Source organism: Drosophila elegans, unplaced genomic scaffold, assembly GCF_018152505.1.
Source record: "Drosophila elegans isolate 14027-0461.03 unplaced genomic scaffold, ASM1815250v1 contig_476, whole genome shotgun sequence".
NCBI classification, from domain to species: Eukaryota; Metazoa; Arthropoda; class Insecta; order Diptera; family Drosophilidae; genus Drosophila; species Drosophila elegans.
In genome coordinates this window covers 6,721,455-6,746,766 of record NW_024545863.1, presented here as the reverse complement: position 1 = coordinate 6,746,766, position 25,312 = coordinate 6,721,455, and the positions used below count along the sequence as shown (strand labels likewise).

Here is a 25,312-nt window from a genome sequence, read left to right as displayed (position 1 = left end):
GTGCGCTACATGGAGGTATTTTGGGTTCCTTGGTTTCGTAAGAGGTTCCATAAATAATGTCAATGGAGGATCAACACAAAGTATGCGAGTTATGACATGGCGGGAATTTATTCTGGTTTTCCATTTGAATTATGTCAAAGAAGACGTTTTATGCCAACTCAGGACTCGATCACTTGCGATATCTTGGAAAGAATTTTTTTCGAATATTTTTTTAAGAGATTAAACATGACCTTCAAGTATCAAGAATCAGTATAAGGGTGTACCTAGATACTTGTATCTATGTACGTATACAATTTTAATATGTAAGACTATCTTTACCTTACCTACAGGTAAAGATTTTTAGGTATTATTATTTATTTTTATTTTCAAATTAGCTTGATACCACTAAATTTTGTAATATTTTCGATAATATGCTAATAAAAAAGCATCATTTTACTCAAACTTGAAGATAAGATAATTCCACCGCATATGCATAAATTGAATTTCAAAATTTCTTATTCTTAAACCGTTTTTTTCTTTTAAGTACTTGCAAAAGGTTTATCCTTAACCTTACATAAGTACTCATTTTCGCACCTACCTTGAAACTTACCTAGATCAAAAACACTAATAACTTTCCCCAACACTGTTTAGAAAATATATAACTAAAAGACTGTTTTTCAAAGCTACACACTAACAAACTGACATAGCTTCCAAGAGATCTGTTCTTTTCTCCTACAAATGCTAACAATAGCAACTGTTACCCGAGATCTCCAATCTTCTGTCTTCCATCACTCCTATAGGGTGGTCCCCCATCCGAGCGCCACTTTCTTTGGGACCTTAGAGATTGATCTTGAATTTAGGCGGGGGCTTTCCTCAGTTTCTTTTGTCTTACGCAAGCGACGTGCATTTAGTGACTCCGGGAAAGCTATTGATTCATTGGGGAGACCCGAGATCTATTGAGTGGCCGCCGTGTAGAGCATTTCTCCGGACGGCCACAGCCCAAGCCATAAATTCTGCACACAGTTCGGTTCGGATTGGATTGGCTTAGTTATTTTTTTTGTGCTTGTATCATTCTGTTTTATTTATTTTTTGAGTAAGCCGCGACTCGGGCTGGGAATGCAGTTCGCTGCCGCTGGCGCTGCCGCTGCCTCAGTCGACGTCTACGTCTACGCCAGCGCCGGCATTCTCCACCTGACTTTCAGTTGAAATGCGTCCGATCAATGGCGATCGAGTTAGTTTTGTTAAGATCTCGTCCAGGCGAAGAGTTAAGTGCAGCCGGCCGGTACTCGTATCTGTGTGCTATCTCCGCCTATTATATCTGTACGTATATCTTGTGTTCGGTTCGGTGCGTGTGTGCGAAGGATCCCAAGCAGGATGCGAATGTCGCGATCGCGCTAACGGTTCTCCAGCGGCTCTTTTAGCCCGGTTCGAGTCTATCTGTCTCCGGTCGAAGGCCTGTAGCTCGAAAACTTTGTAACTCTGGAAGTGTGCTAATGTGATAAGCCGCTTTAACCGCAAGCTGCCTTTGGCTGACACTCGGAGCCAGCTTGCAGTTCATTGCGGGCCAACAATTGCGACCCCACCTGACGGTCACTTTTTGGTATGTATCGTACGCCAACCTTGCGGCTTGTTAAGCTGCGATCAATCAATGTTTGGGCGAACTTGTGGGCAGGTTTCGTATTTTCCAGATACTACATTCTTGTATTGCAGTAAAAATTCTTTTCCAAAAGAAAAAAATCTTAAGCTTAATATTTTTTTAAACTTCATATATATTTCTGAATTTTTGGATGCTTTTTAATTTGATTCAATAGAAAAAGCATACAAAAGTTAATGTACCTAAGTGCAAAAATATTGTTTCAAGAAATTACAAGAACATTTTATATTTTATTGGATAAGGGGTTTAAAAGAAAAATAAAACCACTAGTCTTTTTGAAGATTTCTTCTTTTAAACCATTTTTTTATATTGATTTTAAAATCTTCACGTTTTATATTTTATGTTTTTTTTTATTCTTCGTTGATTTTTAAAGTGTTAATTCCTCGAGGTGTGATTTATGTACACCTGCCGTTACTATGCATAAACTGAGAACTGAGAGAAGAAAGTTATTAAGCCCGAGAACGTCGAGAGTGAATTCCAAAGAATGAATTATACTTCATCGGAAAGTCTGTAATTACGAGCTCGTAGCTTCCGTTCGGAATGTCTTTCGCCTGCTGTTTTTATGGGAAGTTTGGCTAAAGTATCCGGGGATGGATATGCAGTCACTCACACTTCTTGCGACCCCGTGACAGTGTTGATGTTCCTGCCATCCCATCGCCCATCTACCCATCTACCCATCTACCCATCTACCCATCTGCCCATCTACCCATCTGCCCATGTGCCCGTTGCTGGAGTACGCATATTTAAGGCCCGATATCAATCTTTCGCAGGAATGAGCAATGACACTTAATGGCATTTCGTGGCCAGCTCCGGGACTCGGCGCTCAAGTTGCAACAGCAGCTTCCAGCTCCGTTTTATGGCCAACTTCCCCGTGGACGGTGCATACCCTAGGTCTCAGTCTCAGACAGCCACGACATTGCCTTGTTAAGTGTTAACGTTAAGTGCCTTGTTACTTAATTCGTCTCTCTTTTATCTCCTCGTACATTTTTACCCGCTCTAATTCCATGTGTGTGCCTCTTCGCTCAGCAGCAAAAACAAAGGCCGAAGAGGAAGCCACAAAAAATGCTTTTACTCTGCGATGATCTTAATATACCCTATCACGAGGTATAGGGCCTTCTCAACCGGTTCGCAAGGCGTTGTAGAAAGTGAAGATCCCATTTGGTTTACATATGCTCAGCAGTTTACACCAAATTACCCATGTATCGCGTTTAATTGCTTGTTTTATTGGTTTTCGAGAAAATCGATATTTGCTGCACGCTTTAATTAAAGTAAATCGTTGCATTAGGTGCACAGAAATAAAATTTGATAAGAAATAATACTCGTATTGATAAAATTCCATAACAATTTGGTCTTCTTACTTGTCGCATCCATTTAATACGTTCGAATGCCAGGGCAAAGTGTTCTCCCTCTATCTCTGGGTAGTTTTATTTGCCTGCCATTTTGGTTAGAATATTTAATGATATGTGTTTATTGACTTACGAATATTAAATTGACATAGACATTAATTTTCTGTGTGGCCTTAAATATGCATTACTGTGCCATTAAAATAAAATAAGAAGAAATAATTTACCTCATATATTGGGTCAAGGGAGTAAAAAACTATATTGACTATAAAGAAATTAATTTTTTTTTGTAATAGTTACTGTTACGTTCGAGAACAACAAAAACTGATGATAGAAACGGACTTTTGTGGTCCAATAAAAATCATAGTTTAGGTATCCCCCGCTTCGGCTTTTCACCAAGTCTCAGTTTGCCGAGACGCGTCGAGTGCCAGAGAAGATCTGCACCATTATCACACGCGACATTAAGTGCAGCCATAATGTAAGCGAGCATTTTCTTTAATTTACAGTTAATTGAGTCTTATGGGGTAATTATGCAAGCACCCGGAATCGTCGGCCAGCCCCTCCGCACTCCTAATTGTGGCACTCTCCATCTCACTGTGCCCGTTCTCGGGCGCTTGGCAAACGTAAATCAATCAAAGTGCTTTAGTTCGGGCCTTAATTAAGGCTCGCGGGGTCATTAAGCTGCGTTGCGTGCGTGCCCATTGGCAGTGAGTCCTCCGTCTTCCGTCCTCCTCGATGCCTGCCAGAAATCCACTTGTTGCGCCACAGCCCCTCGTTGGGGCTGCACTCTAACGGCGGGATCGGGATTCAGCACCACCAGCACCACCAGCATCAGCACCACAAGCAAATTGCACCGATGCGATAAGCCAGCTCCACTGACAATAAACGAGTGTCCAATCAATCTCGGACTGGCGGCCGCGGAAGCCACACGCAAACGTGCTGCAGCCCAGCGACAGTGAAACCTCCAGCACGACGACTTCGAATGTGGCAAAAAAGATTTCGCATACATAAAGCTAGGTTTATTACACATACGTAGGCTACATTTCATCATTTGCTTAATGACAACATATTTGGATTCTTAATAGCTTTATCATGCTTAATTTTATGATTTATTTAATGATTTGACGAATGTTAGGACAAAGCACGATGATAGAGCGGTATAAAAATAGTAATATGATAAATTAAAAAGTTCGTTTTACCGTCTTTCATATTTGCTTTTTTTTCTTAAAGCAACAGTTCAGGAAAAGAGGTTTTACTGCGTTTTCTTAGTGATATTGAATAGTTTTTAACTATTAATTTTATTAAATTCCGTCTGTCTCTTTTGCGAATACCTCTGCAGGCTTTTAAAAATGTTAAAATTTATTTTAAGGCGAACTTAATGTATTAAAGCTCTTTTATTTTTGTCTATATAAAAAATCTTTTGTCTCTTCGTTTAAATGCCTCTGCAGGTCTTTAAAAATGTTAAGGGGAACTTAATGTTTTAAAGCTGTCATATTTTTGTCTATGTACATTTTTTTGTACTTGTCGCCAAATGTTTATTTTTTTTTAATTATAAAAATGTGTCAAATTACTCTTAAATCCATCACTCTTGTCCCGACTGTGCTGCAGATGAAGTGCGTCAAGATCTGCACCTGGAAGAGAGGGCCGTCGACTTGGGCGTTTCATCGGTAACCGCTGGCTTCCTTTCCGCAGCCGCAATCGAAGCTGCGGCAGGTGTCTGTGGAACCGTTAGCAGTCATTAGAAATGGAATCAATTGGCGGCCCATATCCAAGTGACTGGTAGTTAGCCGTAGTAAGGGTGGGCAAGTTCGTGGATGTGGGTATCGGTGGACATGCGGTTGCAGCAGATGAAGCCACTGGCACGCAGGAAGTTCAAAACGATTGGGTGAGACGGCTATTGATGAATGATACTGGTTTCTTTCACCTTGTGGTAAAAAATCAAGATGGAAATGTTGAAGTTTGTTTCTCATCACTCCTGTCAGCTTTTGTCATAACGGCTTGGGTTTTTATAGGTTTTAAATATTTTAAGTAAACTAGTTTTTTTTTGGAACTAACTTTGTTTGTGCGTTCAACTCACTTAATTTTATGAAGTCTATCGATAGAGAAATCCCATTATTCTTAAATTTTCTAATGATGAAAACACTTGTAGCTGATCAGATCTAATGCTTTCCCATCTACAGAATATTTTGTGTATCCTTGGGACAGGGCGCTCATTATCTCCGGTCGGCAGGTTCCATCAGCTTGCCCTGTTCTATGAGCGCTGTGCCCCATCTCTGATTACCCATGCTAATACCCACACAGAGCGAGAGCCACTTGGCACTTGGCCATCATTCCTTTCCGCACTCTCACTCCGGGGGCAATCAGGTAGCTCGTTTTGGTAGCGGACCCCGCTCCAACCGCTGATTATCTCCGCGAGCGGCCCGAGAAGCACTCAAAATGTTTGCCCAGACCAGGGGGGAATGATTTGGCGAACGAATTGAGCTGGAAGGAAATTGCGTGCAATAAAAGATAGATATGTTTGGGGCCCGACTATCGGCCGTTGATCATCAGAAAGAGCGTAGAGCACCACGAATACGTATAAATATTGGCATACGCTCTGCTTATCTTGGTCAATTTATGGCCACGTTCCTTGCACACTCTGCCAAGGGGCATGGTATTCTTATTTTAGCCAAAGTAAAATAGGAATTGTAAAAGGAAATAGAAATGAAATTCGTTAAAAGAGTATTCATTACCTTCAAATAGGTTAATTAGTCGTACAGAATTGTAAAACAACAATCAAATGATTAAACTATAACAGGATTTTACATTACAATGCCATATTGTTATAGTACCCATTACTCGGTATCAAAGATTCGATGCCTCCGGACAATTGCCTTTCTTGTTTTCTTTTCCGTGCTGCCAAATGACTCAATAGTCGTTGCTGGTGGAACTAGTTCTGTTGCACGCACTCGTCACGAATCTAATGTAATTCTCAATTACGAAACGAGTTATGCCACAAACTAAGCGACAGAGATGGCGATAGACGGGGCGATTGCGAGCGCTTGGCTAACTGGACTTTGTGGCCAAAAGTTCATGCTAACAAGCCCCAGCATGGCCAAATCGTAGATGCAATACGATATTGAGCCAGAAAAGGGCGTCAACGGTGGGGCGCCACCCCAAATTAGGAGCACCTGCTGCAAGTACGAGGCAAAAATGGGGGCCCAGACAAAGGTGTTTCGCTGTTATTAATTAACAACAATTCGATTTGTGGCCACACTTCGAGGCACAGGCCAACTGGCCATATACAACTGGTCCAAGACGACAGTGGGACCGTCTGGTAGTGGTACTGCGACTTGGCCTGGCCCGGACGCTCGCGTGGTCAACCAGGCAGTAGGCACTAGGCAATAGCCACCAAACACCAAACAGCAAACAGCAAACACGTTTCCGCGGAACGAGTTCGAGTGGCGATCTGCTGAGCTCTATGGAGCAACAGAGCCAAAGAGCCGCAGAACTTGCCTCCAGACCCGTTCCACCCTTTATGTTCTCCACCGCAACGGCGATGTGGAAGCATCCGTTAAACTGCGCTGTGGGCCATTGTCCAACTTAGACCGCTTAGCATTGGGTCAACCGCGAGTGGTTTCGCTGGGAAATGGGACCACGCATGGCCCAGACAACATGCCACTAAAGTCCACTAAAGTCCACGGCAAGTCCAAGTCTACTACTCGGCACTCAACACACAACACACAACACACGACAAGTGCTGGCGACCACGGAGTCGATCCAAGCCCATCCTAAATCTGAGTCTGTGGCTTATTTGAATAGAGGTGTTGCTGTTGCCTCCGCTGATGGCCGTTGTTAAGAGGCTCTCATGACAGGTGTCTCTGCAGCTCGGAACCGTTTTGTGTGTCCCAGTGGTTTTGGTTTTGGTTTGGTTATGGGTTTCCTTGGTTCGGATTGAATTGGGGTCTTGCCATCTTGCTGCCTCTTCTCGTGACGGGCTTATTTTATTATTTTTCCTGTTGCCTTTGGCCAAATTGCCTGGCTAATAAAAATAGATGCCGACCACAGCAGCAAATGAAGTTGTTGCCATTGCCAAGTTACTTTAGATACGACTGTCTTGGTGGTTTGTTCAAAGGTAACAAGTTTACCAAGGGAGTTCTTGGAATGATGATCTGTGCCTCTGAATTTTGAAAGACTAGTTAAGATTTTATATTTATTTTTTGAATTTAATTAACAAGCTGCCCTTAGTAGTTTACTAATTGGTATTTGGTTGTATTATAATAAATGTTGTAAAAATTTTATTATAGATTTAATAAACTAACTTATGTTTGAGGTGGGCATTCTTAATCAATCATTAACAGCCTTAAATGTAGTGTGAGGGAAAGTAATAATACGTGTTTTCCCAAAATATGTTAATTATATAGTTCATTTCAAACCTGATAGAAAATAACCATAAATAAAAACAACTATTAAATTCTTTGAAATAATTCGTTCGCTTTCCCATCAAAGTGTTATTTGTTCAAGTTGAAATTATACAAACAATCCAACTTAAAAGCACCTGTTTAAAACGTTAAGAAGATTTACCCATCATCAGATCACAGTCAAGTGTTAAATATCCAAAAAATGCCGAACAGGAGGCGGGCAACCAAGTGTGAGCGGCCTGGATCAACTTTTCCGAGAGGCATTCGCCCGATGACCAAATCTCCCGGCCAAGCCCAGCTCCATTTGGACAATTGTACCACCGGGGAGTGTTGAATTTCACTCGGCTAATTGCCCAGAGTGGCGTTGAGTGATGTGACCAACATGGATATGGGGCCATATATTCATACCTGCATTTATGGCAGCTCCCTGGCTGAGATCCTAGCTGGAGGCGCCTCCTGACATCAGAAGCGCTCAGAAGCGCTAAAAAGCGGGCCCATGAGAGTTCAGGAGTTGGTTGTTAATGGGTTGTGAGGCTCTAAACTTGCATACGGCTTCGTTGGAGTAATGGCCTTGCACTTATTTGTCTGGAAAGGGGGTTACGAAAAGAGGGGAGAGGGGATCGAGCTTAGCAGCGGATGCTTCAAACGATGGGAATTGGATTTGGGTGAGCCATCGCCTGGGATCTTTCCTCTTTGACCATAAATTCTGTAAATTCAAAGCGCGAAGGAATGCCAGTGGCCAATTATTAGAGAATGTCAGCTTGTCGCTGATATCTTGGCCATGTTTGTATTGACGATCTCAACTCTGGCTTCAACCGGGCGACAGAGAGAGAACGCTCCACTTATCGCTGCCTCATATCTAATATAGACAAGCAAACAGGTTCCCCACTTGCAGTTCAATCACGTCCGTCTTTTGCAGCCTCAGCCAGAGCCTCAGCCTGAAGTTCCCAGCATCCCAACATCCCAACATCCCAGTTCGAATCCCAGTGCTGGACTCTCTTCTATTTCTTTTTTAATTGCTGCACTGCATCTGCCAGTCGGTCGGTCTCTTGGCTCGTTGCTGGGCAAAACGTTTGACAAATGCCAATGCCAACAATTACCCGAGCAGCGATATCTCATGGTTGCAACTGTGATTTGAACTCATTACGCTGCCCCGCCGCCATCCCCACCATCATAATCATCATCATCGTTGCGAGCGCCGAAGGAGATGGGCTGGCGATGACGCTGAAGATGAAGATGAAGATGTATCCGGGCAGGTTTGCCCGTGCCAAAACATCTCTCCCCTGGCCCGAAAACAACTTCATCTCGCCGCACAGCTGACCTTGTGCCACTTGATGTGGCTGGCTGCGACCCAGACACAAGTGAAAACAAAATCCCTATTCAAATCGCTCCCTCCATAAACCTAGCAGTGTTCCCCCACCTTCGCCCCTCCCACTCCCCCCTTCGTCAACCCAAAAAGTGGCCTGGCCCGAAACCTGAACTTGAAGTGCGGAACCAGATGCATGTAAGTAACGGTCCTGCGGCAGATGCCGCGTCTGCCTCGTGAGAAATCAAACTGTAAAGTGCGACGCGGTCTCTGACTCCAACTCCAGCTCCGACTCGCCAGCTTTAGCCTTAGCTCCATCTGCAGCAGCTCCATGGCCATGGCCTAAACAGGTTGCAGTGGTCGTATACCATTTTCGGCTTGCTGCGCTTCCTATATGCAGCAGCAGCAAGTTGGCTTTTGCTTGTGCCTGGCATTAGCCCAAAACCAATTGCACAATTTGTAACAGCTTTTGACGGTTGCTGCCCCCTGCCATCTGCCCATACTACATGCCCCTGCTACCTGCCACCTGCCCCCATGACACCTTCAGCCGGGAGCTGCACCTGGAACTGCCACCGAACCAGGCCCATCCCTTGCCAAAACCCATTTCCAATGGGCTGCTCCGATTGTGATGTGTCACCTTTGGGCCTGGTGGGTGTTGCCTCGGCTGCATTTTGTGGCACGTGGAATGCGGTTCTAGACATAAGAATAGGAAGTCTTTGAGTCAAAACTGTAAAGGGAATAGCTTCGCTGCAATCAACTCTCACAACACTCATTCAGTTTTATCAACAGAGACAAATACAAATAAATCAGAACGAGATCGAAAAACCTACAAGCTTTCAAGAATTCAAATATCTCAGATCTAGCACGATTTAATTACCTGCCTGGCATTTCTCACAGCGTGTACAACCTTCAATCAGCTCTATCATCAATCTAAGTGCGTTGATAGTTACTTCTATGAAGACGGAAGTCTTACATGCAGATTCTCTTAAGTATTTCTAATTACCTCTAATAGAAATTAAATATGTAAAATTACGGACTTACGATACGGGGTTATCTGATTAACTCTACAACTAGCCTTCTTGGCTCCGTAAAATTCCATGCTGACCATTAGAGAAAGAAGTTGGAGATTCAGCGGGCTGGCTAGGCGCATTTAGAGATAATGCCTGCCCAGGTATCCCTTCCCTGGCTGTTAACTTTCAATCAACTCTATCATCAGTCATCAGCTGCCCCATTCCACGTTCGAAAACTGGGCGTTCACCCAATTGCATCGGTCTTCTCCCTCAACTGGAGCTTAAGCTTGGGGAGAGGGATTCGGGATCGGGGTAGGGATCGGGATCGGGATCTCATCCGGCTTCACACCTTTCGCGCTGGCCAATACACACACCTGTAATTTTCACCAGTTCCAGCTTCAGCTCCAGTTCCAGACCACGGAACGCGACGAAGACAATTTGTAGGACCCTCTGGGGCCGGCCTTAACCAGCTGATTCGGGCCAACTGATTGCGACTTGCAACTGCAACACACGCTGCAATAATTTCGTAATTTCTCACTCACTTAATTTAGCACAATTAATCTCAATTTCAGCTGTCAACCGGAGTAGGAACCAGGCAGCGACGACTCTTGGCCAGCGCTCCACTTCAGGTTGCATCTATGTGGCTGCTTTGGCTGTTGTTGGGTTGGGGCGCACGCATGACGTGGCGGGGCAGTGGGAAGATTCCCATAAATATTGGACTGCCGTTAGAAATTCATGTGTAATTTGTCACCTGAAATTAATCTGAGTCCAACGCCACTCCAAAGGCAGTCCAACACCAGTCCGCCGGGGTGTTGGGTGATTTGTTTGAGTCTCTGCCCGGTCTGACACCCAAATTGAAACGCATGCCAAAGCGCTGACTGCTGACTGCTGACTCCGTCTCTTCCCTGACATGACCTGGCTTCAATCTGCCCCGTCTATCTGCTCTAGCACTCCTCCTCCGTCATTGTTTATTATATCATCATAACGCCAACTGTTAACTGGCCGTGACCGTCTGCCTCCGACCAAGAGTTCACCAAGAGAGTCACTGCCCCGGCGGTTATACTCTGGCAGTTCGGCCTCCGATCTGGGGGTTTAGCGCATGGTATGGAAACTCTGTGGAGAGGTGGTGTTATCAAAACTAGAACAGCTTGGATGTAATTAATAGACCTTACTGTTGTACATTAATCATAGGTTTGCATAGGGAGGGAATACTTGCGTAAGAATTTTAAGTGATCTTATGAATTTTTAGTGAGCTTATAAAAACAAATAGCATTTGTTGTAAAAAATAAAATAAATACAATATATATTTGAAGTATGTTTGTCTCTTATTATTGCTTACTTATTTTAGAGCACTAAGTTAGTAGAGCATCCGATCGTCGTTTTATTCCACTCCCAGTTTGGCTTCCTGTTGTCATTCCCATTTGGATGCTCATTCCCTCGCATTGCCACACATTTTGGGCCTTTTGTATTCTTTTTGGCCATTAGACGATGTTTAGGGTTACATTTGTGAGTGCTTTTAATTTAATTTGCCTCAAGAGTTCGCTGCCATTTTATTGTTGTTATTGTTCTTTGTATTGTTTCTGCTGTTGTTGCTGCTGGTTTTCCACTGGGTATGTATTTTTTTTTATTTGCCACATTTTGCGGTTTTGGGTTTATGTTTTCAACTTTTCTCTGCTGCGGTTTAACAAATTTTCTGGAGATGTGGCTCGGCTTGGCCTGGCTTGGGTCTTGTCTTGGTCTTGGTCTTGTCTCTCCATACAGGTTCTCGCCGTCTCTTTTGCGCTGGCAGTGTGTTTTTCCTGGGTTGCCGTACACTTGCTTAGATATAGATATGGTCTTGAAACGTTAGCAAACTCGCACACACACCGGAGGGGGGTCGTTGGTGGTGGCTAGGTGGGTTCGTTTCGTTTGCAGCGAGGCAATGTAGCTCCATAGTTCCAACTACAGCTCTAGCTCTAGCTCCAGTCCCGGCTTCATCCCATGTCCATCTCCATTCCGTCCACATTTATGGCAGTTGGCAGCCACGGCCACGGCCACAGCCATAGCCACAGCAAGGTGTTATTTTCATTTCTAGGTTACTGACCCATGTCACATGTGTGTGCGGAAAATTCAATATTGCTGTGAAAAATACTTACACAACTATTAAATAAAGACATGGCCAAGACGACCGGCCCAGAGCCAAGGCCCAGCTGCCTGGCTTGTACTTAATAATTACGCTCATTTCATGCATGCAATGTTTGGATTCCCGGGAATCGACCGCCCACCATGTCCCACCCTTCGTCGCCCTTTCGCAGCGAAGCTTCGTGGCGCACAGCTTTTCCAGCTGGAAATGAAAGAAAAATTCTTCGACAGCAGCCGTTGGCAGTTCTTGCTTTTGGCTTAATTAATTACCGCATTCCATCGACTTTAGCCATCGCCATCGCGCCATTTCATCTCCCATCCGACGATCCGTTTCTCTATTTGCGGAACCCAAACGAAAGACTCAAGGCACAAGATCGCCTCGCTTTCCACTTCCTACTCGATAATCGATTGAGTTCGTACATGTCATTTGTAGCGCTTTTGTGGCATTGTTGACAGCACAAAACGATTCCGAATGAAAATGACATGATGTGCACGCCAAGATCGGTCTTAACCAGAGCACACTCTTTTATCGGCCATAAGACCGGCTGGAGTTAAGTTAAGTTATGTTAGGTAGAGTGGAGTGGAGTGGAGTGAGGCCTCATTGGCATGACAAATTGCGACCCATTAATCTTGACACGGACTTTCACTTTGCCCTAGCCCCAGCCCCAGCCCAGACCCAAGCCCCGTAGTTCACACACGGCTCACGAGATCTTCGCTGGGTTCATATTATGCAAATGTCAATCAGAGAAGCGTTGACAGGATGCTAAAAACCAAGGCATACACTTTAATTTGAGGGTAAGGCTGGGCTCTTACATTTTTTGTTAGTTAATATTTTCGGTTTTCAAAATTACTCTAATTTTAAGTAAGGGCACAAATATTTTGCAAATTATCAGAATTTTAATAAATAAATGTTTGCCTTTTAATTTATACTTTTGGCTTAACCTTAAGGATTAGGTAAAGTAATTCAGAGCAAAGTTTTATTTTACTTTTGCCAGTTTTTTGTTAGACTTTTATTTTAAACAACATTTTTTGTTAAGTAATGGAAATTTACGTTGCCTGTATCGCTGAGAGCCAGCATAATTGGCAAATATATTGGCAACATTTTGTTCCAAGCCCCGGCCATTGTGTTACCCATTTAAATTAACGATTCGAGATTTGATTCACGTGTAAACGATTAATCAAGTTCCAAGCAGTAAGTCCAACTCCAGCTGGCTGTGTCCCGTCCTTCTGCCTCCTGCCTCTTGCCTCTACTTCCTCTTCGCCAGTCGAAGAGTGCCACTTGCTGCGTTTTGTTAGCCAGCCGCGGGACTGAGGAGCTGGCTAAATGGGTCAGTAAGGTGGAATTCGATTTTCGGCTTACATCGAACGCTTAGAGCCAAATTAAATATTGGTAAAGAAAAAGATGTCATGGGGAGTTTTTATGGCAGAATTGAGATATTTAAGTTTCGGGCTAAATTGGCAGACCCATAACAGTTGGAATTATTAGATGGAAAAAATGTGGGTAGAAGGAAAGAGCGTAAAACCAGACCCATTAAACCGGATAAGCTAAATTAGTAGTAGATAAGTTTATAAGTTAAGATAATATATATATATATATAAATATATATTTTATCATTAAGAGGAACGATTTAAAGACCATTAGAGAGTGCCATAAAATGATGAAGCGAAAGAGTTCTGAATTTTAAAGAACTTTTTATATCTTCAATTATTCCAACTTTCGCTCCTTTCTTTCCCGAAACCCAATCTCTTGTTTTCTCTGATCACCCTTGATTACCTACTATATACAACTTCATTCGCAGCTGATTTATGATCGCTTAGCGATGACAGTGTTAAATGATCTTGGCTCAATCGATGTCTGAGTAATTCAGTAGTAAGATCCCAGCAATCGGAGTGGATCCACGATCCCCAGTTCGTCGACGATCAACGATCAACGATCAGCGTTGAGTATTCTGTCATTGAACTGCTCTGCGGTGCAGGAATCCAATGGAAGATCCATCTATCAGCGCGCAGTCAGGCATGAATGAATGTTTCTCTTCATTTCGCCAAGATCACCGATCGAGAACCCAGCAACGTTCGTTGAACTGCACTAAACCGATTGCTAGGCCATTTACAATGTTCGAGTGTTAATTTTTCAAGCCGGTTAGCTGTGGAGACTGTTGGCAATTTGAGCTAAATTTGATAGGAATTGGTCGATACCATCATGCAAATTGTATTGGTTCGTAGTAATCCGCAGTGATCGGTGATCTGTGTGAAACTATAAACATCGGGAGACTTTGGATTACTAATTACCAATGTTGTTGATTAACTGAACCTGAACCCTCAAGGTGTGGCGATTTGTAACTTATTGGTGGGTATTAATCTTTTTATTTTTGAAGGAGAACTGATCACTTAAAAACTTTATTTATTGATTAAAGCTTACTACTAACTGTACACAAGAATGAAATAGTATTCATTACTAATTAAAATACCATTCTATATGCTGTAGTTTTTATCTCTTCTTTGAAAAATGCATTAAATCCCCCCATGATAGCTAAACCACGACTAACACATATATTTGCTTTAACGATTCCCCTTTTGCTGCCAATATTTCAGCATCCAAGCGTGAATCAAACTGAATCATCGGCTCGGCCGCTCTTGGCGTCCCCCGTAAAACGGTAACAATAGACTGCACTCAGCGTTACGTAACAGTTATACTGATAACTCATAAAAATTCCCAGCGAATGCGGGGCGACAGATCTTTAACACTGACCCACATTCAAGAGTCGGTGAGTCAATAAAGAAACCGCACACGGGTCGAAAATAAAAGAGCTTGCGCTAATACGCAGATTAAATAATCGCCGATCCATGAATCACTGATCCCGAAGAAGGTGGGGGTGAGCTTTTGGAGGCGGGCGACAGCAGTGACAAAGTCTGGGAATGGGCGGGAAAGTGGCCAAAAGCATTGGGGCCGAAATTGATGGGCAATGTGTGTATGCGCGCACGGCTATTTGTTTACCAGCCAGCCTGGGGGGTCGAGGTCGCCGCGGCCGTAAACATTTGTGCACTTATCAATTTGCCAGCCGCAGCCGAAGAGCTCGCAATCAGCTGTTCAAACGAAAGACTTAAGGCACAAACTTGCCCGTCATAAATCTCTCTTCGGAGCTCGAAGACGAAGACCCGTCTTTGCTTCTATGGCCCGTTTCTCTTTTGCCAGAAACTCTTCGAGCGGGCTTTTCTCTTGGCACCTGGCGCAGTTTTATGCGCTGGCTGCTGCTTTGCCGGTCGCAGTTTGGTTTTCACAGCGCTCGAGTGCGGTTCAGATCGGTTTCCGATTCGGATTCGGTTTCGATTTCGCTGTTTGCTGTTTTCTGTTCGCTTTTCGGTTCGCACACTTGCAGTTCGATTCTACAAAAAAAAAAAGAAACAAGCAACCAGACGAAATTTACAAAAAGGTGCTTAATTTTGTTACACACTTTAACATTCAGCCCAGAGGCTAGAAACCAAAAAAAAAAAAAAGGAAAAGAAATAAAATAAAATAAAAATCAAGAAACAAAAAAGAAGTAACCGAAACCGAACAGACATTTCAATCAATCAAAAAGACGCAAAACCTAGTCGAAATTGTTAATCGAAAATTACACAAAATGGAAAAAACTGTTAGGACATAAAGCCAAAAGACCGAGCCGTCGAAAAGTGAGAGTTTTCCACGTTCGTGCCCATGTTTCGAAGTAATTTTGCCGTAGTTTCTTCATCTTGTGCTCCCTCTTCTCGATGGTTAAACAAACTTGCGACTCAATCACGACTAATTGCGCATGCGGGCCCGCTTTGTGCGTATTTAAAGCGCCGCCTCGACAACGATGCATACTGGCATATTACAAAACCGGAGCTCCGGAGTCTGCTTAATATGCGTGTCACGTTGCCGGCCATCAAGTTCAAATTGCATTCGCTGTCAACGCATTGCAGCAGCAGCAGCAACTTCTGCTTGCGGCACGCGTTAAGATTTTGAAATTAACACCCCGAGGGGCCACAAACTGGAGCACCTCTGGCTGCTAATTAAGAAATAAAGCCTTATCAGAGCCTCAGCAAATGCTGACAGCAGGATAACAGCCAGCCAGGATAATGACCTCGGCTCAGTTGCTAGTACCTGTGCCAGTGCCAGTGCCAGTGCCAGTCGATAACTTTTGGCAGGCGACATGAGCACTAATTAGTCGCAGCCTTTGCTAAATGCTAAATGCAAACAGCAACGGCAATCGCCGCTCAACTTGGCACTTGTTGGCTGGCAAAAAAAAAACAAAAAATCACGAAGCGAGAACAACGAAAAACGCTTCGACTTTGGCTTCAGCTTCAGCTTCAGCTGCAAATGCAAAGTGAGTTAATGCCGCGGCAGCCAGTTTTTCCTGCTCCCGACACTGTCAAATGCCAACTCGCGGGCTGGGCGACTTGCTCGTGGGGCATTTAACTGCCAAGCTAATGCACTCACTCACAGACACTCACCAACACACGCGCAGCGGGCCGGCCAGGGATCTAATACAAGTGCAGTTAATTAATTTCTTTGTTGTTCTCTACGGTAAATCATGCCGTGTGTGCTGGTTCTTTGCTTCTTCGCCAGAATTTTCGCACAGAAAGTACGAGTGGCACTCGGAAAAATGTGAATGCATTCAATTCTAAATGGTTCTTTAAAAAATACATCGAATCAGAAAAGAAAATACGTTTTAAAGTTTTTTCAATCACGTTTTGTATAGGTATCTAAAAACAAAAAAATTATTTCCAACACTTTTAATTTAAAAAGTGCACAACCAATTAAAAGTTTTTAAAACTCAAAAGCAAAATATCACATTAAAATTGTAAGAGTGAATTTGAAAACAGTTTTGGTTGGCTTAAGCAATTTCTTGTTAAGTTTTTTTTTTCTGTCGCTTCTTAAGCATTTATAAAAATACGAAATAATTATTTTCCAGTTTTCGATTAGATACGAAAAGTAATTCTAACCAAAAAAGAGATTCAAGTTCCTTTCCCAACTAATTTCTATAGTCCTTTTGTATCCGGATTTTCTTAATTTAAATCCAAAATGATTCCATTTTTAGCTGTGCAGCGAAAGCAGAAGAAGCAGAAGTGTTTATTGAAGACTTTTCCGCCACCGAAGCCGGTGAATTTTCCACCAGGGACTCCACTCCGACGTCTTTGACTTTGCCTTTTGTTGCAGCTACTTGAACTGCATTTGCATATAAATTAGTTTTGATAGCGCTCCATGAAGTCCCCAGCAGCAGTAGGTTGATGTTTGTTCTGCGAATGCGTTGCGAAAAATCAACTTGTGGCTGCAACTGCCTAACGGGATTCATTAAGTGAATTACAACAGAGGCAGTGGCGAAGTGCGAGGGCAGGGGCAAATGGGAAATCAAGCGATAAGTCGGCAATAAAAATTGGCAGCACTTTGGCACAATTAAGGAAAGGGGCTGGAGCTGAAGTTGGTAACAAAAGAGAGCCAACTGTCCAGCAGCAAGGCGACTGGGTTCTGCACCAGTTAATTGTTGGCCGTTGACAACTTCCACTCGCCGTCGTGCCACAAGGAAGCATACCATTAAGCGGCAAAGAAGTGCAAATTCACATTTAATGAGCCACTGGCAGGGGTAGGGAAAAAGGGGGGGAAAATGGGGGAGAAGGGGCAGGAAGCTGCGGTCTGAGCCAGCTGAAAGTGATTCTTGCGGTGTCTTGGAGTTGTGGAATCTCAGCGGTCGCAAGTGCAATTGCCAAAGAGAAAAGATAAACAAGGGAAATAAGTGGTAAACTGCAAATTGTAACTATGAAAAAACTAATAACATGAATATTTTTTACATTTTACCCAAGCTTTTTTACCGTTATATGATCTTTAATACTTCTTTCATTTAAGAGGTAATTATTAAAAAGATAAAATAAGCATACAAATAATTGTTCAGCTCATCAGAATTAAGTGCCATCGATTTGTTTTGATTAAAGTGGTAAAGATAAAACAATTCAGATTAAAAATCCTGTTCTCAGTTGCTCAGTTGGTGGTTTTTAAATAACGTTTAAGCATTAAACTTAAATGGCAGTCAGCTTAAATGGAAAATATAATTTTATTAAATAGTAAAATAAATTTCAAGCTGAAAAGTGTAAACTATCTTACTGGCTGCTATCTCACCTGAACATAGCTTAAACCTACAACACCATTTATTTTATTTTGGGTTAGAGTTTTGATTGCTCTTTGTGTACCTCAGACCTTTTCCCAAAATAAATCAAGTTCTCTTTTTATGTTGCTTCTATTTGGACAGAGAAAACTCAATTTGTTAGCCCAATTACTGGCGCGATAATGTTTCTCCCACCCAGTTAAGCATCTTTGAATTTAAAGACCGTCAATTGGGAGGGGACCCCATTGGTTGTCACTTTCGAATCACAGATCCGAAATTATAAACACGAAACATTAATTCGTTAAATCGTCGTCGCTTTCAACTGTCACTTTTGAGTGGTCCGCGAATGTAAAATGCAATTTCCATTTTCATAACGCCTCATAACTCAAGATAGCCGTCAATTTGGGTCTTTGGCTAACTGGCTAGCTGGCTAACTGGCTAACTGCCCGACTGGCAGCCTGGGCAGTTCCAACCTGTTCGGTAGAGCGGATCGGACTCCCCGCCAACTGATATGCATCGATTTTTGGCAATTCCGTTCGGCTACCAGCGAATCGAATGCAAATAGGGTCCGCAGAGCGGAGCGTGGTTGGCCTAATCACATGGCTGTCGAGGGCTTTTTGCATAAATTTCGGCTGGCCAAGAGCGAAGCCGAAAATTGATGCTAGGCATGTGATTTCTAATTCGATCGTTGGCCCATTTCCATTAACAGCTCTACTTCTGTTTTGTTTTGCAGCCCACAAAACGCCCACGACGGAGAGGCGGTGAGAAAATAAAAAGAAATCAACCCAAACAAAAGTGAAAAACAATAAAGGCCAAGGAAAATCGCGGTGCAATAAAAGCTTAGCTCAATCACAAAGCGAAATAAATATTTTCAGTTCGAGCCGCAGCAATAAAGAAAACAAATAAAGCCCGAGAGTAAAAGGTTCCAGCAACAATTAATTAAGAGGGTGCCCGTGATTGTTGTTGCAACTACAAGAAAAAAAAAATAAAAATAAAACTCGTTCACATATATTTACAAAAGCTTTTTACGGCTTCGCAGTGAAATGCAAATCAATTAAAAATATTATTGTTAAAGGAAGAAACAAAAAATCCGAAAACGAAAAGAAATTTCTGTTACAGTTTGATTTGCCATTACCCGGGGAGTAAATGTGTTTTATTGACCATGAAAACGATGGAAAGTTAGCGATTTAAAATAAAGAAAAATAATAATAATTAACGAGGTGTCTTCAAAGTGTGCGTGCAAATATCTCAAGCAAAAGCAAGGAGAGATAAATCGTAAATGGGAAAACGGCCAAGTGACCAAAATGGCAATGAGTGAAAATCAAATTTAATAATCCATCTACAGTTGGCCGTTCTATATAAATAGTTAAACAACAAACAGACACTTTAAAGAAGTCGCAAGTTTTACGATCGCAACCAGATAGCACAACCGAAACTGAACAGGGAGTCTAGTAAGTTGAAGTATTTATTCTTTTTATTGTCTAAGCTTTCACCAAGCGTCAAAATTAACGATGCTCTTCGCAGATAAGAAACAGCATTAACTTCAATATAACCCGAAACCATTTTTTGATATATATTTTAAAAGCCCTTCTGTTTACTGTTCTCATCTCAGGCTTATATATTAATAATCACTCGTTTGCTCCCTTTCTATTTTTCCAACTCTCTTAATTAGGGAATCGTCCGTTAGGTCTGATGTCTAATTTAGTTTCTAGAATCAAGAGAACTCCCTTAATATATGCGTTTACCACGAAATTAACACCAGCATTTGTTTTATAATCGCACCGAATGGTTGGCACCTTTGGCCAGTGTAATTTTCCCAACCAATTTGATAGTGCTGTTGGCCTCGCTTAATTCGCCCAGCCATTCTAATTTCGCAATAGTTGCCGTATCGAGGCTTGTCACTAAATCATAGTCTGCCAGATGGCATGCGATTATCCAGCTCGCAGTGTTATAAAGCCCCAGTCGAAGTCATCTCCAGCTAAAGCTACAGCTACAGCTCCAGCTTGTCTGGGTTGTGTCAACCTCGGGCCATCTTCTGCCACAGCGTGTGTCGTTTTATTAGCGAAAGTCATCGAGCAGAATAATTGTTGCAATGTGGATGTCTCTTCCCCTCCGGTTCCATCTTTCATTCCCAAATGCCATACCATCCCATAATATCCCATACCATACCATTCCATCGTGCGGCAATCAAAGTGCGCGCTCGTAAAGCGCAATTCACTTGCGCGGAAAACCAAATTTGTCCTCTTGGTCTTAACCAATTTCGGTTCGGTGTCTCTGGGCCTTTCGGCCCAATGTTGGCAAGCAGCTCAGCAGTCAGCAAACTGTGACCGTCTTTTGGCTGCTTCCAGCAGTTATATAATTTTCTTAACCCATTATTCCATTTGTACAACTTCAGGCGCAAAATTATTTAAATGCGTCAAAAATTTCTGTCGCTTTTGGGAAATGGTGAAATAATATCAGAGCGATAGTTTAATTTCTGGTTATTACGGAGATTGGGAAAGACCTTGGCTTGGGGGGCAGTTATACAATAAAAGTGCAGTGGCCTTAGGGCGCAATTGGCCAAATTAATTGTTTGCTCTTACAATGAACTCTTTGACAACAAAAAAGTGCTTTCGCTTGCTTTAATAAACAACCAAATTTTTAGTTTTAACGATTGCTAGTTTATGAACTATGTTTTTTGTTTACATTTACATTTTTATACCCTTGCAGAGGGTATTATAATTTCAGTCAGAAGTTTGCAACGCAGTGAAGGAGACATCTCCGACCCTATAAAGTATATATATTCTTGATCAGCATCACTAGGCGAGTCGATCTAGCCATGTCCGTCTGTCCGTCTGTCCGTCTGTCCGTCCGTTTATATGCAAACTAGTCTCTCAGTTTTAAAGCTATCTGCATGAAACTTTCCCAAAAGTTGTCTTTCTATTGCAGGTAGTATATAAGTCGGAACGAGCCGGATCGGACGACTATAGCATATAGCTCCCATAGGAACAATCGGAAAAATAAATGAAAAAAAATTATAACTTTGCTGTTTTTTAATTTTTTGTTTAGTTCTTCGACATATAGCAATGGTTAAATATTTCAGAATTATGATTTAAATTTCATCAAAATCGGACGACTATAGCATATAGCTCCCATAGGAACAATCGGAAAAATAATTGAAAAAAAATTATAACTTTGCTGTTTTTTAATTTTTTGTTTTGTTCTTCGACATAAAGCAATGGTTAAATATTTCAGAATTATGGTAAAAATTTCATCAAAATCGGACGACTATAGCATATAGCTCCCATAGGAACAATCGGAAAAATAATTGAAAAAAATTATAACTTTGCTGTTTTTTAATTTTTTTTTTAGTTCTTCGACATATAGCAATGGTTAAATATTTCAGAATTATGGTTTAAATTTCATCAAAATCGGACGACTATATCATATAGCTCCCATACAAATAATAAAAATATATAAAAGAACAATCAAATAATTATGCTGCAAATCGTCATAGCTTCAATGTTTTTAAACATATACGCAAGTAAATCATAATTTTAATGTTTTCAAAAATATTTAATTCTTGCGATAGCTGCAAGGGTATATGAACTTCGGCTTGCCGAAGTTTGCTTTCTTTCTTGTTCAGAATAAGTTTTGGGAAAAAAATGTAGTAGTTGCCATATTACATATCATGGCTTTTCTACAACTTCTGCATGTCATGTCGAACAAAAACTTTACCAAAACTCAGAACTTAACATATAGGAGGCATTTGTTGTGGTTTGTTTCTGCCCTTGAGCCCAAAAAATGTATTATTCAAGAGTTAGCCAAGAAATTCTCACCAAAACAATGCCAATGAAACATATAATCAGGGTCAAGAGAAATGCCCCCTTTTGAGAATTATCTAAGTGGCGTCATTGTTACTCCATAAATGTCGTTCGCCGTCAATCAATAAATGAGAACAAAAGTTTGCCAGTTTTGGGTCACACCAAAACACACATCGTAGTGGCTTCGAATCGAACATAACTCTGGCCTCCGATTAATATTCATTAAGCTGATTTTATAACATCAACATGGATACAGTTTACAGCTATAAGCCGCAATTAAAGTCTAGACGACCAATGCAATCGCTGAATTAATCATTGGCCAACCATGCCTCCGAATGAGTGGCAAAAGATGGGAGTAAATGAATTAATGAATGAACGGCCTGTGATTATGAATGGCAAACATCCAGCGGCAGATGTGTAATTATTTCTGCATTAATTGCGGACACAGCAATTAACACTCTTGACACTCTTTGCCGGGCCAGAGATCTAGTTGAAATGAGTCTGGGTTTGGAGGTGTGAATGGATCCATCGGATCGGATCATTTGATGTCTGTGCCATTCTATTTTCGCCACTTTTCTTTTCTAACTTTCTGCAGCTCATCTGCCCGGAGGCCCTATTTGCTGCCACTGCCACTGCCACTCGAGTTGCCTGCGAATGGGACAAGTGAATGCTGATTGACCCACTGGATCCACATCCATGGGACTCCGCTCGGGGCGTGCTCCAAGTGATGGCAACGTGCACTTCATGCAAATTAATGACAGCCATCCCTTTACCAGCACTTAGGGACATTTACTTTGAGCTCTTTTCACTTTCAATCTGTCAAATTGTCACACACCAATTGAAGCTATGAAGCTAAGAGGTGTTTGCGCTGGCACGACTTTGGCTTAAATATTTTTGGCTGGCTGAAAATGTTACGCTTGCTGTTACTTTTTCGCCTCGATTGGGGCCCTAATTTATGGCCAATTCGGAGCGTTACGGTTACGCACGTGTTGCCGTTGCCGTAACTTCCTCAAGGGACTGGGCCAGAGCATGATCGTGGCCGAAATGGGGCCTTTCAATTTACCAATCCATTCAACTCCCTTCAGCCACCGTTATGAAATCGAAAATGAAGCTATTTAGAATAGGTGCTGGGAGAAAAGCAAACTGGAAATGAAAATCCGAATTAATTATGCCGTGGAGTGGAAAATAAATTACGAGAAGTCACTTTAGAACCCGACCTTAAAAGCTGCAGCGTCATGCGGCTTGAGTCTGTGCCAAGACAAAGTAAATATTTGGACAATGGGCCAGCTCCCCCCTTTTTGTTGGTTTTTCTTTGGCAGTGGGAAATCTCACAAGAGCGATGAAGAAGAAAGGAGGGAAAACAAACAAACAAAACAAGAAAACAGCAATAACAGCTGGGGGCCCTCTGTGGTCAGTTGGAGGTGCAAGTGCAGCAGAGAGGCAGCCACAGGTTGCATAGCACTTGACCAATGGCAATCGAGCCACTGGCCACTGGCCACTGGCCACTAGCCATTAGCCATTAGCCATTAGCCGCGTGAGGTTAATAAACCAGGGGAAGGCAAGCCGAGCCGAGCCCGCTCTGACGGTGATTTATGTTTGTGGCCCAGTCTCGGACACTTAACAGGTTGGGAACGTGTTGCTTTTATTTTGGCCCGACCGGCCGACCGAGCGACCACAGCCGAAATTGATGCCCGGCTAATGCCACGCCGTAGGATGCGTTCCACATGGCGTATGCGTAATGCCCCGATCTGGCTGCAACCCAATTAATTAACGCTCTCAGCGAGCATATGTTTTCAATCAGCCAACAGGCGCCAGGCCAGCACACTCGCTCCACAAAGTTTGCTGACGAGGTATAAACAAAAAGAAAGTTGGGGAATAAACAGCATCCTGTGATATTTACTACTTGTTAACGAAATAATTTAAAGCAAATCGTGAAAAAAACGAGACTTAGAAAGTGTTCAGGGATTAAATTTTTGCTTTCAACGTACAAAGTAAAATCAAAAATTTTTTGTAAAAAAAAATTAACAAGTTTATAGATCCATAAATATTGCCTGGCTCAGCACACACACACATAAAATCAGCATTTTTTGTTCATTAAATTTAAGGGTTGAGTTTATTGCAAATCTTACTGTTTTACGGCTCAATTTATGTACTGTAAACATACGCATTTTTGTTCAGTAATTATAACTAGTTAGATGAACTTTTCGTTGGCACGTAAAACGGTTTCTGGCCATTAATCCCTATATCAAATGGCCGTCATTTATCATGCTATATTTTAGCTCCATATTTCCTACAGCTATCCCCAGTTATAACGAGATTTTAAACACTTCTTTCAATTTACTGCGCTGCTTCCGCTGTTCGAGACTCGTTCGCTTAGCTTTTTTGATTTTCACATTGATAAGCGGTCGGCTCAGGTGCAACGACTTTTCCCCCTCACTGTTCTCAGTACTCACACGTCGCACTCCCTGAGATTCTCTTACTCTTACTGGTATTCCCAGTCCGAGGTTGTAGTCGTACCGTCAGCATCGAGTGACCGCCTCCAGGTATGGATGGAATGGATTTCACATGGCCCGGCCACTCAAAAAATGTGTTTGCGTTACGCGCAGTGATTATAACAAGCTCCGAGCCCCTTCTTCACTTTTTCTCGCTCACCATCCCTCAGTCACTATCTCAAAAGATGCCGCCAGCCACAGCTTCAGCTGGAGTTGCCCCCTGCCCTCTAGAAAGATGCCCTTCTCATCTTCACTGAGAGAAAAGCAGAGTCATTATTTCTGAATGTCTTTGGAGTTTTTGCTTCAATACAAACTTCTTATTGATCAAAATCAACAATAAAAAAAACAAATTTCTTAAGACAATGTTTAAAAACCATAACTTCATTGTTTAGAAGACTTTTAGAATATAAATGTAATAAATGTAGTATTTTTAGCTTATTAATTTATATTTTCTGATATGTTACGGTTTTTTTTTGCCATACTCGCGTTCTTAAAACCAAAAACAATAAATTAAATTATGAGAAATGAGCAATTTCGTACCGTGCATCAGTTGGCTGCGTGTCAGGCTGTTTAAGTCGCTCGTGGCTTGTGTGATCCAGTTGTTTATCTTTTTCATTAGCCTGGGCGGCCTGTCATCTGTGCCGTCGCCTGTCGATCGCCAGCCGATTGACAAAACGCCTACCGGGTAAGCGTTTCCTCAGCCTCCAAAGTTGATACCAGATGCTGCAGCCAGATGCCGATGCCCCCGGCCAGGAGTGCTAGTGCTAGTGCTCTTAACTAAACGGGCTGAGACTTTTCCTCGCCTTACCACACGCCAACAGCGGTGGGGAAGGGCCGGGGAAGCGGAGGAAGTTAAGTGACTGACGCAAATTGCGCAATTGTTATTACAATTACTCTCTTCCACTAAGTTGCCTCCTGCTGCAGGCCCAACTTTGAGTTGAGCTCAGCTACTCAGCACGTACTTGCACTGGGCGAAAGAGTGGGGTTTTAGTCACACAATAATACAAAAAAAATATATAAGACGATTCCATAACTTCAAGTAACATACTTAAAGTTATAAAACTCGGACCTAACATTTTTTTATCAAT

At 42.3% G+C, this 25,312-nt stretch overlaps 1 protein-coding gene across 4 annotated transcripts in view; it reads left to right on the top strand.

Annotated features, from left to right (window-relative positions):
• Positions 1–1,562: 1,562 nt before the first annotated feature.
• The window catches only part of LOC108140647 (serine proteinase stubble), a 33,009-nt gene continuing 9,259 nt past the window's right edge, over positions 1,563–25,312 (top strand). Inside the window, exons 1-2 of one of the 4 annotated variants that reach the window (XM_017263573.2) lie at positions 1,563–1,579; positions 18,663–19,380. The gene's annotated coding sequence lies outside the window, so the exon portion shown is untranslated. Of the gene's footprint in view, positions 1,580–15,092; positions 15,245–18,662; positions 19,381–25,312 lie in introns of those variants that run through there. The other 3 variants (XM_041709270.1, XM_017263572.2, XM_041709271.1) reach the window with 3 other exon arrangements.